At 39.8% G+C, this 15,453-nt stretch overlaps 1 protein-coding gene across 1 annotated transcript in view; it reads right to left on the bottom strand.

Annotated features, from left to right (window-relative positions):
- tnr (tenascin R (restrictin, janusin)) overlaps nucleotides 1-15,453 on the bottom strand; it is a 172,304-nt gene that overhangs the window by 109,203 nt on the left and 47,648 nt on the right. Inside the window, exon 2 of the mRNA XM_087173735.1 lies at nucleotides 9,925-9,979. The gene's annotated coding sequence lies outside the window, so the exon portion shown is untranslated. The remainder of the gene's footprint in view (nucleotides 1-9,924; nucleotides 9,980-15,453) is intronic.

Here is a 15,453-nt window from a genome sequence, read left to right as displayed (position 1 = left end):
AGCTAGACATCTCTGTGCATGAAAACTGACCTAACGATTTAGCGGTGAACTCAGACTCAAAAAAATCCAAATGTTATCTTCTAAAAAACAGATGAAAAATGTGGACTCGCTTCTCTTCTGTCTTGTGTTTCTTTATCCCTTCCTCCCTCGCTCACTCTCCCGAGATGCCTATTTCTGTGCTGTCATCTTGCTTCAACGATATTCGAAATACAGAGAACAGAGATCAAGAGTGCTTCTGCATTGATACTTTTGCTTTGTTATGACACTAAATTCTGCTTCAGTGCTCTGCTAAATGAACAAGCCACCACACATACACCCCCGCGCACACACGCGGGCACGGGCACACACACACGCACGAACACACTATGACAGATAGCTATGAGCGCATAATGTGATAAGAGATCATTTGTTATTCTGAGACTATTGATTTGAGAGTTACGCAATGAAACAAGTCTCTTTCAGAAGCATCCCAGCAGCAATCAATTTTAACATGCTCTCCTATTCACTGCATTCTAATGATATGATCAATACATCTTCTATGATGCTGACTACACAGAAATGCGCTGCCATTACCCAGAGAAGAATACAAAAAAACACAGGAAAAAAAACATGACAAATATGACAAGAACACTACTGTTTGCAGTGTTTCATATGTGAGGATCCTGAGACGGAGCCCACGGAAGCACACGGCTCCCCCTGAATATCATCCATCATCCAAACATCTAGGAAAAAGACGAATACATTATCCTATTTTTAGGGGAGGTATTTCTACATTGTGCGGTTACATTATATGCCCCCATTATCTTGCAACAAAAAAATAATGGTACAGTGGATATGTAAGGCAGCAAATTGTCCTATCAGCAGGGAACCGTATTTACAGATGGGGTCACAAGTAATGGAAAGTCATTTTCACCAGGGGCTGTTTTCCATGTACGATCGCTTCTGCTCTGCCTGCTCAACTAGGACAAATGGCTGCCTCTTCCCCAAATCACTACGGTAACCTAAACTAAGTAGCTAAGTAGCCCCAGCTGAGGGGTTTGGATGCCTAAATGTTTCCCTTGACCATAGCAACAGTACTGTCTGAACATCCTGCAGTGTGAATTACAGAGCACATTTGCAAGTTGTGAGCATCAGATTTCATGAGGTTCGGTTTTTATTTTGTTTTTTTTAATTAAACTTATGAATTTGAGTGAATTGTTCAGTCAGAAAGTTTATGAATACAGGGTTTCATTGATTTAACATTGTACTGAACATGACTGACGGCTAAAGTCCAATATTAGAAGAACCCCTTCGTAAGAAAAAATAAACCCATAGATTATTAATGCTGGTAATGATGACAAATGTGATAGACATAGAGGCAGGAGTTGGAAGCCAGGCAGCAGACGTTCAGATTGAAAACAGCCCTGTGTTGAAACAACTGATGGGGTGTGTTGTTTCAGGTACCGGTGAGACATGAAATGCAATCCAGGACGTCCAGTTTGAGTAACAGATCCATGAGTTTCAACACTACGCATAAAAAAGGCGTTCTTGTCACAATTTAATCCACCAGTAATGTGCGCTCGCATGTATTTGATCGTATCATATTCTCAGGCTGCGTTTTTCACATGGGGCTGAAGTCGGTTGGTCTGAGCAAAGCCACGCATGCAACAACCGCCAGCTAGCTGATAAGTGACTGGCTTGAACATGGGATAGGACAATGAATGGAAAGCTGAAATCTGATTGTGGATAATGTAAAATGAAAGGAAGTTGTTACTTGCATCGAGTAAAAACTGGGAAACTACAACATTTTGTGAATGAAGCACAGCCAAGATGTGTAAAATAGCTCTCCATTTAAGTCAGAAGTATTAAATGAAACAAGAATAACATCCTCTTGCTGACAAAACATTTTTTCTGCAGTCTATCCGACAGTAACATAAAACCTCTACCTCGCCAGAGATTTGAACAAGAGTAATTGTCAATGCAAGCCACTAGCAGTGCTATAGCCTGCAGTTTATATAAGGCCAGTCTGGGTTTGGATGTAATAAGCTAAGCGAGAGTGATGCCCTGACTTGCTAGTGTGGGCAGTTTAGAAACAATGCAAACAGATTACACAGCAGTATTTGCATCTTTAATGTGATTCATTTAATTTCATCCCTTTTGCCTGCAGTAAACACCTGTATGTCAGTGAGGCTATGGGCGACAACAAAGAAGCAAAAAGTATATCTATGTCGAGACCCACGAGACCCGCAGGAGTCCCCCAGTTACACAGACCTATAACTAGGCCTTTAAGTATATCTATGCATTTCTGTGTGTATCTTCACTGAAAGCATCCATGCCACCTAGATCTTACTTTGAGCGAAGCCGTAACTTGGTTCTGGGAACTGCAAAACCCAAGCTTTGTCATTAGTGAACAACAAAAGTTTGATTGTGAGACAAATTAACAGCAGTTTCTGTAACAGCGCGAGTTGGAAGACTCGTGAAATGACACAACTGTAATGAGTTTTCTTCTTCCTCCCATATGATGATGACAGTGGTGACTGGCGATGCATTAACGGTGTCCGGGCCACATTAATTAGAAACAATAATTTAATGGTTTACCTGAATCCCTTCGACCTAAACAGTCAGGCTACGGGTGTCACAGACGAAACGCCTCCAAAAAAAGCTAATTTTATGTTAGGGTCAGGGTTATTTCCTTGTAAATGGCTAACATCACATTTAGCATGACAAACATCTGATTTCTGTTGATTGCGATTTACTATGTCATTCCATGTGTAGGGGGAATACTACGTTTACTGTTTCGAGCGGTTGTTTATAACGTGTTCTCAGTCAAACCTTCAGACGGCATCATATTAGCTATTTGTTTACGCAAACACAGATATGAGTAATGCATCTGTCACAAATGTCAGAAATAGCAAGTCTGTCTTTCAGTTGCTCTAATTCATAGAGGAGGAACAAAATACACAGTGTGACAGTAAATACAGCAAATTAAAGCTTCCTTTGAATTAAAATTGTGAATGGTTTTAACTAGATAATGAGACCCTCTTAACAGTTAAGCAGTAAAGCAAGTAATTGCTTTTTTCATGGACTCAGATTTTGAATTTCTATCATGTGGTGAGACTAACAAAATCCAATCACATGAATAGCAATTAAACTCTTCAGTGAACTTCTGACATGGTTCACTTCCAAGGTAATCACATAACTTACTGTGATCCATACTTAATTTCCTCTCAGAACGTCGATGATGTTTTCACTGTGTAGTGTAGCTAAAGTTTTGTTAAGGCTGTGTATTGCTGAAATGTACAATTCCTGCAACTCTATATTACAAACAAGGCTCCTCTTGCAGTTCAGGATGAGTGCAGTGGGCTCTGTGTGCGCTAAAAGGCAACTTCATTCTACAACCCAAGAAACCTGGAGTAAAGTGATGTATTCTGTGAGAAATGAACATTACAGGTTCAAGTCAACAAGGAATCACTAGCGGTTCAAATGTGTCCAGGGAAAAGAGGAGTTCATTCTGTTGCTCTTCAGCTGGGTTTTACACTATGACTGATGTGGTTTATTTCATAACAAAAATCCTGTTATTCAGTACAAGCTAAACTGACCTGTAATACGTTGCGTGTGATTGATTTGATATTGTTGTTGTTGTTGCATGCAAACTTATACACATAAACACAAATGGTATTATAAATGCTGCAGATACTGTAGGATTGCTTAATATGTCAAAGATTCCAGAGAAGCATTACTGTATGTAATATAATGATTTCAAGTTTATCCAAAGCGTCAAAAATTAACACAGTGTTATCGCTCTGGTGTTTGGAAGTGTGATGTGCTGTATTAAAGCAGAGATGGAGAAGGACGTGTCATTTGAATGTTTTAGGGCATAAGAAAATAATGGGTTTGTGTTCAGTCGGTGACAGCAGAGCAGGGAAGGATCCAAGCAATCCTTTTGATTTCCTGCTGTTTCCATTTCTCAGTCTGTCAGAGTCACACTGCAACCGCCTGTCCAACAGCAAGAGTGGATTGCATTACTGGACCGGTCACAGCGAATGGTTGCTGCTAACAAGTTGTTGCTCCTCTCTGACCCCTGTTTGTGTGTGTGTTGTTGTGTGTATCTGCGTGTGTGCATGTGCATGTGCTTGTGAGCGTGACCCCGAGTGACTTGTTCCCAATAAGGAAATGAAATCCATTGTGTGATTTTTTTTTTTCCCCCCCGAGCAAACCATTTTCTTTTATTACTTCACCTGCACTTCCTTGAGCCACTGGGTGTGCTCCCACGCTGCAACCAACTCCCAGACAAGCATCGGTAGCATCTATCTTGTGGACAGAAGTGCTGAGTGGCTATTACTTCTCAGCAGACCACATAAAAACCACAGCAATTAAATGCTAGTGGGCCATTCGACTTTGTCTTCTTAGAGGGGAAAAAAAGGGGGGAAGAAAGGCAGAGAAGAAAGTAAGTGTGAACGAAAGGAAAAGAGAGACCTCAACTGATGCTGCTTCCCAGAGAGAAAGATCTTTATGTCATTAGTTTGAAATGGAGATAGAGGAATTAAAGAGTGTGAAAGCAGCTGTGAAATTAGAGCTGATGAAATACAGTACCTGTTCTCATAGGGACATGAGGGAGTTCTTTAACTAAGGTATGAAGATGGAGAGTCAGAGTAGACGGCAGCATGGGAGTAACAGTAAGGTCTCCACTTTTAACTAGATTTATGGGTAAAGTTAATCCGACCAGAGCTGCATTGTTGTTCCGCCCTCCAGAAAGAAGCTTAAATCATATTTTGTGCTCTTCAAACTGCTCAACTGAGAAATACTTTTTGAGTCTTTTTTTTTTTTTAAATCTATTTTGCAAAACTGAATAAAATGGCTGAGGCGGGCCAGGGCTGAAGCAGTTACAGGATGTTAAACATACGCCTGGCCATCTCTGTGTGAGGTGTGCTGGATTTACTTTTAGAGACACATTTATAACCTTCAGAGGCAACAAAAGAACCCAAAGATGCTTTTTTTTTTTTTTTTTTTTTACAAACTAGAAGTGGACACAAAGATAAAATAATGTATCGGCTGTCAGCATGGATTAAAACTGATGTCGGCCAGCCACTCATCAGGCCCCTGGGGGGAATTTCAGATTCATTCAATGTTCATAGCAGGAATATTTTGCAACTGAGTGTAAAAAGCCAGCAGCCCAACATGCAGTAGAGAGCTCATGGTTCCAAATGTACTCTCTTGAACGTTCAATTATTAATTTATCTGAATACTATCAATATACTGTGCTGATCCCTATATCTCCGTCCCACTGACCACACAACTTTCTGAGTCCCAGTAACCACAGTGGCTCTGTGGTCAAGCCGACAATCTCAACAAAATAATTAAATCACAATATACAGTATATATGAAAAAATGTAAATGCTGGTCACTATTACCCCTCAATTAGTTACCAAGCATTACAACTCTTTTCAGGTCGCAGCTTAAAGTAAAAGCATGGAGAAAGCTTTTTCGTAATTCGTCTCCTGCCGTATCACCGTGCTAAACTAGTCAACTGCTAACGGCTAGAGGCAATGTGTTAAGTTCCCATCATGGCACAAAATAAGGACATTTTAAAACTATGCAGTAGACTGTTTATTTGTTGAACGGAGATTACATTTTTAATTTACATAATAATAATAATAATAATAATAATAATGTAAGCTTCATGTATAAACACAACTTTTAAAATCATGAATATTATTGTTGAGTTTTTGCTCCTACTTCACATGTCACCTAGACACCTGTAATACAATAATAAACTGTAAATGCTGCATTAAGTAAGTGTTTCTGTTTCTGATTCTATATTCAAAGGTTTCCTGATGTAACACGATGTAACACACATATGCATTTTAACTCTGTCATCATGTTCGTTTGACTAAACATATCCTACAGTTTTATGTTTTTTTCTTTCTGCAGTCATTTGCTGACTTAGGTTATCAGAAACAAACTCAGAGAACCCGACCTAAACTTTAAACCAGCGAAGTGAATGTGTTTCTCTGTGTGATGTAGTGACAGTGTTATGCCAACGCTACAGTCAATCCTGCTACTATTGTTGCTGCCACAATGTAAGACCGTTCCCATCCATCACTGGATGTCTACATACGCTCCGGACAACTAAAAATAAACGTCTCCAAACCTCGCGGTAATCAGGATGGGGATGTAGGTACACAGCGCAGAAAGACCATGACGAGCACTGTAACACTGAAACATACAAATGGCTGCCTGTCTCATTACCCAAGCAAATCACATTAGATATCCTCTGAAAGCCTAATATAGCTGCTGCGCTGTGTGGTCCTCTCTCTTACAATCAATCTTTCTATCCATCTCTCTCTCTGTGTCTCTTGATATGTCTTTCGCTTTCTTAGTCTGCCTTTTTCTTACTAACTTTCTCTCTTCTTGCCCCTCTTTCACTTTCTGTCATTTGGCCTTTCTGTGCTTCTGTCTCTCTCTTTTTCTCTCTCTCTCTCTCTCTCTCTCTCTCTCTCTCTCTCTCTCTCTCGTCGTCTTTGTCTCTTTCTCTCCCTGCTGACCAGACAGATATATTCAAATGGAAGCTGAGGACAGAGCGTTGCATTATTCAAACCCCTCAGAGGACCAAGGGTTAGGAACAATGACGATGGTAAATTTCCCATTAAAGCGGGCCATTTGCTGAGACAACAAATCCTAAAACCACAGTAAAGCAGGTAGGAGGCTACAACACTCCGGAGAGGAGTTAACACATTCACACTTGTGAGAGCAACTGGGACAGAATCATCTTTTTTTAATTCTGAATTATATATATATTTTTTTTACTAGAAGATTTCATGGGACAACCAGCATAGAACCGGTTTATCCACAGGGAACGGACACATTTTAAGACTCACTACAACAGGCTGGGTATATCAAATGATCAAGATTGACACCGTTGAGTTTTTAATACCCACCACACAGTTAGCATTGGCTAGCATGTGCTGCGGGGTCACGGCGCAAAACCAAATGGTGAGTTAACCGGCAAGCGCTGAGCCTGGTGTGAACCTCAGTGGAAATACTGTACCTGTCACATCACAGACGTTCTGTGGAAAATCAAGTGACTGGAACCAATATCCCGAACACTGTCAAGCTGGTTTAGAACATACTCTAATGGAGCCCTCAGGGTCAAAACACATCAAACACGATTTGTGATTCACATAATGAGAATCCCGCTATTTTCTTTTTCTTTTTTCAGATTAAAGGCAATGTTATACACGGGAGATCAAATGTAAAGGGTGAACAGCTGCTTGCCTATTCAAATTAATCCACTTGTTCCAAACTACCCACACTATGTTTACACTCAACCTTTAAGAGGTTCAAGGAAGATATGGATCATTTTGTCCTGAAATTGAAAATATGCAAGCAGCTGTAAGTGAACCGAAATAAATATAACGGACAAGAAAGCATATTTGTGTAACTAGCAAAAAAGCACGTCGAGTTTCACTTTTTTATCTAGGAGCCTGTCTGGAAATGATTCCAATGTCTCTTCATATTGGGTTAAACCAGCCTAAACAAGTTATTTAATGCTGATGCTAACTTTTCACTCTTTTGAACTTGACATACTGTCATCTCAACATATGCAATGTGGACAAAATTCATTAACAGATAATTGAGGTCGGTATAGACCCATGGCATCACCTTACATTTTGTTACCAAAAATATTGAAGGCGACTAGCTGATTAATTGTGGCACTGTTTCTGACCTTCTGACATAGTGATCTGTTTAGACCACAGGGAGGAAAGTCTTGTGATTTTATCCAATGAGAACAAACAGTTTGCCAATAGCCTCTGGCTATCTCTATGTGCAAGTAAGCACAGTGTTTCCCCCAGCCAGATCAATGTGTCTCGATTTGGCTGCCTGGGCCAAAAGGAATGTAGCAACTTTCCTATTCGTCAGCTACCCAGACCCGATCTCATTCAATACATGCACACATAAATATGCACAAACACACCGCCATGTGCACACACACACACACACATGCTTAAACGCAAAAAGACATAGTGATGTCATAGACATCACTGACACACAGACGTCATTTGTTCCTTCCCCCCCCCCGGCATTTAGCACAAACGTCAAATAGAGTAGAGCCCTGCTAAAAATCAATGGGCATTTGCAACAATCAATGGCTGGGTTCCTATGAGAAGTAATTAGAAAGGCAAACATGCAGCGCTGCCTCCTTCCTTCCCTCTGCCTACCGCTGAGTCTCAAACTAAGTACCTCTCCACTATAGGGTCAGAACAGCAGGAATATATCTAAGTAAGGATCACATACAGTATATAGATGAGTATATCTGTAATGCATTATCACTGACATAATATGAACAAGAATGGAAAAACAGGTATATATAAATATATTTTGTTGTGTCTCTGTTGTGAAGAAACACTTTTACACTTTTTTTTTTTATTACAGTTTGGTTGTTCAACTCAAATCTAAATCCATAAGTACAACTGTTAGCTTGATTACATAATTACTTGGTTTGACTCCTGCAATTTCATTTACTGTTATTTACTGTTACTGTTCACTGTTATCCACTGTTATTAAAAGGCCTATAAGTCCTCTACTCTTTTAAACTTTTCAAAAAGCTTTTGAATTATCTTTAGAAATTATTAGCAAACCCAGGATATCTGTTTTCATGCATATGCATATGCATTTTCATACTTTTAAAACCTATTTATTTAACTTTATATTTCTATAGATTTTCACTCTAGGAATGATTTGGCCTCCTCATCTGAACAATTAGTCTGAATTAATGTAGATATGAGTAATAGTAATGATAAGAATGCTGACAATGCTGAGAGGAAAGGTTTCTATGTCTGGAATAAGATATCTACCGATCTCTCAACCTGTCCTACAGGGAATTGCTGCACAATAGATAGTACAGAGAAATTCAGAGATAGACACACTTGAATCAAATGAACCCAAAAGTATGCTGCGAGGCAAATCAAGCGGAGTGGAATTGTCACTTTATACTTGGTTTGCTAATTCTTGACAACTCTGAGAGGGCTTGTCTGCCTCGGGCCATCTCTGCAGCTAAAAAGATGGCTGTACATTTTCTCTCTGTTTAAGAAGCAAAATGCATGTTTGTAAGAACCTTGGGTTAAACCATGTCAACTGTATCTTATCAAAATCAGCCTGAGAGTTAACAAACAAGTCAAGACACTGAACATACTGTACAAAAAAAGCATCTAATTGTTGACTTGAACCGTGTGCCCTGCTGACTGCCGAATGGGAGGGTGGCACACAAATTAAATACAGATGGTTCTTAAACTGCTGCAGAAGTTAGAAGTTAATATTTCACTCACCCCCCCCCCCCCCCCCCCACCCCCACACTCCCCCCACACTCTGGAGTGCGCTACACAGTAAACCCCTTGCAAGAAGAGTAATGGTGTCTCTAGATCACTGAGATATGCAGCACAGTGATTGCTCCTAAAGTATGTGCTCCTATGCTATGTGTGGCTAAAAAGGGTATCCAGGGACACATACAGATAACAAATGGGCCTCGGCTTATCTAAAAAAAAAAAAAATAAATTCTAGCAACACTTCACACAGAAAACCCAAGCTGTGATAATATAAAAGGGATTTAGGAAACATTAAAGACCAGCAGGAAGAAGGTATGCAGCGGCTATAATCAAAGAAACATTAATATGTGCATTGAAAAGCAAAGAGCATGATTGTTTTTTTTCATGTTTTGTAGTCACGTCAGGTACCATGCAGAGTTGCTTTTCATTGTGTGCCGTATGAATATGTTTTTTCACACTTTTCCATACACTCATACATAAAGAAAAAAGCATTTTGCACACACACACACACACACACACACACACACACACACACACACACACACACACACACACACACACACACACACATATGCACATGCACAAAGGTATGCTGTAGCTTGCATCTGAAGTTGCAACTCACCTTGAGAGCAACAACCACAGTTGATCCGTTTAGCGTCGGTCCTCTGGATTGCAGTCTGTCAACAGAAAGAAGAGAGGTTGCAGACATTTTAAACATGTGAAAAATACCGAGAGAAAACTTTGCATAATCTGCTACAGTATGTCCTATGATCGCTCCCCACTGAATAACCCCCACCCACATCAAATAAAACTGCACTGTAGTAAAACTTTGCACATAATGATACATATTCAAAACACAGCAGCAGGAAAAAAACATTGATTAAATCTAACCGACTTGATTATATGTATCAATATTCTGTGACTAAACTCCTGTGTGTGTTATTGAAAGTTAGGTAAGATGTGGTAATGATGCCTGTTCAATTCAAATAATCTTACTGGTTTTTTTTTTTATCAATACACTCTGTCACAATGATAATAAAAATGTTGGACATGAAGATCCATTTTAAACTTATTTAGCTGTTGCAAACTAAACATCCATATTGTTCTGTAGCTGTGCAACCACATACTGTCCATAAACATGTATTGCTCCTAAGATAATTAGCATTTATAATGGTTTTGAAGGACACTAGAAAGACGCTCGTTTTACACTTGAGACATGAGCCAGCACTTAGATAAAGACTCTTGATAGAGGCAGTGGATGCCGGCATAGTTTGTGTTTGTTTGTGTGGGTGCGTGTGTGTGTAGGTATGTGTGTGTGTGTGTGTGTGTGTGTGTTTGTGTGTGTAGGATCTAGAATTACAGAACACAACCTTTCCTGTTGCATAAGGCACTTGTCTTATGACCTTCTCTCATCATCCTAATTAGGCTGCCATATTGTTCCAACACTTGGACTTACAATCAGTGTCTGGACAAGTTCAAGTGTTTATTAAACATGGCTTTCAACTATCTGTGTCTGTGTGCATTGTAGGCATGTACAAAAAGCACACAAACACACACACAAACACACACACACACACAGACGTAGCTTCTATCAATCCTCCTGAATGGTTTCAACTAACCTGAGGGCATACTGCAGAGCTCCACACAAAACCTGACATATCCAGGTTATATTCAGCGTAAATCATTAAATGTGATAATTTACTTGTTCTGAAATTTGTTTTTGCCTCAGTGTGTTTACAAGGTCAGACTTGAGTCTGAATTAAACATTTGTTTATCTCTTATCAACTGTAAAAACATGGCTATAGAAGCAAACACACAAAAATAAACAAGCCGCAACAGAAATTAATATTCACAAGGACGGAGAGAGAGAGAGACCGACATAGACACTGTGGTGTTTAATGAAAGTTGGATTTTACATTAAAGCAAGAACAAACAAACAATTCAACATCTCGGTCGGTGAGATATATTTTAGCTTCTTTCTGTGCCAAAATTCAGAGGTTTTCAAGAAATAAATACAGGTATGATACAACTGCAAACAACAGGCTGCGAATTAGAAAAACAAAGAATATCAAGGCACAACAGAAGGAGCTCCATATTGAGGGGATCTGATTTCCCCAATACTAAAATCTCACCAGAAAATGGGTAGGCAAAATGTTGAAATGAAGCTAACTCTTATTGTTTAGGAAGGACATACACTTTTTAAGAGTTCTTGCTTCACTAACGTGTCCAGTGAAGTGACACCTCACATTTTGAATGCTGATAGAGCCAACCAGTTTATTCTGCTGAAAATGAGACTTAAGAAAAACCCCACATCTAACTCAATCAGTGGGATGAAACCACTGAATCAATCCAAAGTAAGGAAGATCAATTGTGAAGACTCAGATTTAGTTTCTTTTTAAGGGCATAAGGACTCTATACCTCTAAAGGCGCAAGTTACATGATACCTGTATCTGTTCCTGCATTCGTATATATATATATATATACTGTTTATGTACAGTAGATCCATTTCCTATGCATACAATTTTACGAAGGTGTTTTTTTAGGATGTATCAGACTAAGTGCCATCTATTGTTCTGCTGCATTCAAGATGGCACTGTGCCCGGCAAATCTGTTGGTGCATATCCCTGTATTTGCTTTGTTTAGTTAGGAAAGATAAAAAAGAGTCACTAAATGACTCAGGGACACAAAGACATAAATAAGAGAATTTACAGATGGTGATTATAAATGATAAATTCCATTACACAGAGAGAGAGAGAGAAGGAATATCTGACAGTGCTGACATGAATCCAGTCACATCTGCTGTCGCAGCAGACAGTGCATTTGGTGAGTGAGTGAGGAGGTGTGTGTGTGTGTGTGTGTGTGTGTGTGTGTGTGTGTGTGGATTTGGGGGGTATTCTTATTTTCACAGCCTTTGATTCATCATGTCATTCATTCCTGGGGACATCCACCAGCTTGGGGGGAGAGAGTGACAGAACAAGAGAGGGAAATGAGAGAAGCAGAGTGTGGGAGGTGAGACAAAGACAAAAATCAAAACGATAAAAAGGGGAATAAGATGGTTGGTTGATTTTCACACCATCCAAATCCCTGGAAACAGCAAAACCACAGTGACTTGCCCGCACCCGGAACCTGAACACAGACCTCCATTGGCTCCTCACCACCATTAAAGTCTGGTACCTGGAGTAGACAGCAGCTGCTGCATGCGCCACATTTTTACACATGTACTCTGTGTGTTTGATTGCTGCCAAATTTGCTGCAAAGCACGGCCCTGCTCACCCACATAAACACACAGACAGATCATGTGACACATAGCCCATCTTTGTCACCATGTACACTGAAGTCTGAACAGGAAGCTCGTGAGTTACAGAAATCAAATACAGACACAGAAGGTTCTGATCGGTCACGTCCTTAAAACGTCTTACATAATAGCAAGATTTACCCCACTGCAATTATGAGAAAAACAAAACCGCTAATTTTGTTTGTTAGAACTTGAGCACAGTTGGTAATGTATATGGAGGGAAGGCAACTCAACAAATATACAATACTGTTAAATATGCATGGAAATTTAAATTTTTTGTGATAGATAAATTTGAAATCATCCAAATATCCAATTTGCATTTAATTATGTAAAAGCTATTGAATTCATTTTATCATAATTAGTCATCATTCTCTCAGGGAATAGAAGACTCACACTCTTACCAGTTTCAATGAGAAATGTTACAAAAGTTTACTTTTTCTGGCGGATGCATTCATTACTGTCGTTGCCCTGATCATTCACACACAAGTGCGCTGGCACAGCGACGAAATTGCCAATTTTGAGAGGGAACTGACTGCAAATGATACAACTTTTTTTTATTCAAAAGGCAAGTAATGAGTATCACATTACTTTTTGTCAGATATAAGCCCCACACTGATTGTTTGAGAGGAAGAAGTTCACCGAGCGCAGCAAGGTGTTACAGCTTATTGTCTAAGACAGTTGGAAGTATTAGACGATAAGCTGCTGATTATGCTGCAGATCAGCCACTTGGAGTTCTTTAAAGTCGATAAAAGGTTGAACTACAGATGTTTTCTGCACATGATTTCCAACTATTCTAGCATTTAAATACTGTAAATATCAGTAAATTTCCAGATTTTCTAAACTTTCCATTGCCGTGCCTGAGCATTTTAGTTGCTTTTATTTTTATCTTTCATCTTTCTTACTTTTTACCTCATCTCTTCTCCCTCCCCCACCTCTCACTAAGATGACATAGTGCAGCCAAAATGTCACAGGAGCTAAAAGTATTGCACTATGCATATTTCCCTGGCCAGCTCCAGACCTTCTCTCAGACGACAAAATTCTCAGCTATTTGTCCTCATTATAGAACAGCCTCAGACTGCCCACCTTAATTCCCCCACCCGTCCCTCAGGGGGGCTCTTTTCCAGCCCTGCCTGGCATGACTCATTTTAACGACCACCACTTTGCCCCCCCCCAATCGGCCCGGGCCGCCTATGCCTTAAACTCGGCTAGGCGAGTAAATCTGCCAGCTTTAATTAAAATAGCTTCTTTTGTGGCGCTTTCTCTCTCTCCGTCCTCTTGTCCCTGATGACATAATGGTGCTGGGAACTACCCTCTGCAGAGCTGACTCAAAAGGACTGACCCGTGGAAAAATGGAGGTGTGTTGCACTATTTTATGATGACTTAGCAAGAAATAAGCCACATCTAATCCTATCTCCTCATCTTCTTGCTTTGACCTGGTTTCTTTTATTATTATGGAGGTCACAGGGGGAGGTACTGTTAAAGAATGACTCTACATTATATAAAATTGAAATATGCAACACAAGCCAATGAGCGAAAAACTTCTATCATGGTTAACTGTCCATGGGGCGCTTTTAAATTACAATATGTTCCTCGGTGTGTGGAGTGACAAGTAACGACCTTGTTGTCTTTCAAGGTCGGCCTTTCTTAGGGAAATAACGATTTGTGAAGACGAATCAATGAGGCTCATTCAAGCCGTTTTCCTACAATATTGTTCAGGGACTAACTTTGGTGCCATTGATTAGCTGATTTATAGCTTGCATCTGTTCTGGGCTCACAGTGAATAGAGTAGAGCCGCTCATTACAGAAGAACGATGGCGAGAAGAAAAGGGAAGAGAAGAGAAGAGAATACAGTGTCTTTAACAGACTTTTTAAATGTCTTGGATGCATCTCAGTGTATCCAATTCACCCAATATGCTGACAAAGTTCAACACAGCATTTTTTTACTATATACAGGAACATCACTATGAAAAAAATGTAATTTAAAGTCTTAAACCAAGGAACTGCAATGGCAACAGTTGGAGTTGCAGGTAGCGTGACCCCTCTGACCCCAAAAGACTTTCTCCCATATACAATGATTACCAACATTGACGGACAGCCCATCAGGTCAACCCAGACATTTCCCGGTGGCCTGAGGAACGTTTTGTCCTGCACCATGAACAGCCAACTTGACCTGCAATAATATAACTAGCAGGAAAGTGTTGATGGCCCTCTCATATCACCTCATCCGGGTATTGACGGCTACCTCGCTGAAGTGCTGCGTCTGGCAGTGTGAGTCCACATAGTTGCCTGTTCTACATTGGGTTTGCCTTTGATATCGGTCATCAATAATTATAAATATCCATTTTTGCTGAAGAAAAGTGAAGACTTGTCACTCGAAATCAGTCACGTGATTTCTGTCTACCCTCATTCAGAGTGGGAATGAGAGAGAGAGAGAGACAGAGAGAGATAGCCCTCCAATGTTTTATTACCTTCTTGACATAAGACAATTATAGCCTACATCACATTTCTGCAATGATTATATAGTACACATGTAGACTCCACTTTCTCCTTAAAATAACATAAAATTGTTGAATAGTATTCATAATTGAACATATTAATACAAATTTCTAACTAGTCAGGTACCTGTTACATTAACAAATAGGGTTAGCCTACAAAACTAGCAGTCTGATGGTTTGCATGAGAGTGGCCTAGGATGGAGTTAAATTCCCGGCCTAAATTATTCTTTCAGTCTGTCCGTGGTTACGTGAATTTGAGCCATTCAGACTAATTCAATTTGTAAAGACTTGAAGAACCATATCAGTAAATTAGGGAGCAACTAAAAATTATTTTCATTATAGATTAATCTGTTGATTGATC

This window comes from Seriola lalandi, unplaced genomic scaffold (genome assembly GCF_002814215.2).
Source record: "Seriola lalandi dorsalis isolate HSWRI2012SDOR001 ecotype SW California unplaced genomic scaffold, Sedor1 jcf7180002054277, whole genome shotgun sequence".
Taxonomy (NCBI): Eukaryota; Metazoa; Chordata; class Actinopteri; order Carangiformes; family Carangidae; genus Seriola; species Seriola lalandi.
The sequence above is the reverse complement of the archived record's forward strand: the minus strand, read 5'-3'. Positions and strand labels throughout refer to the sequence as shown.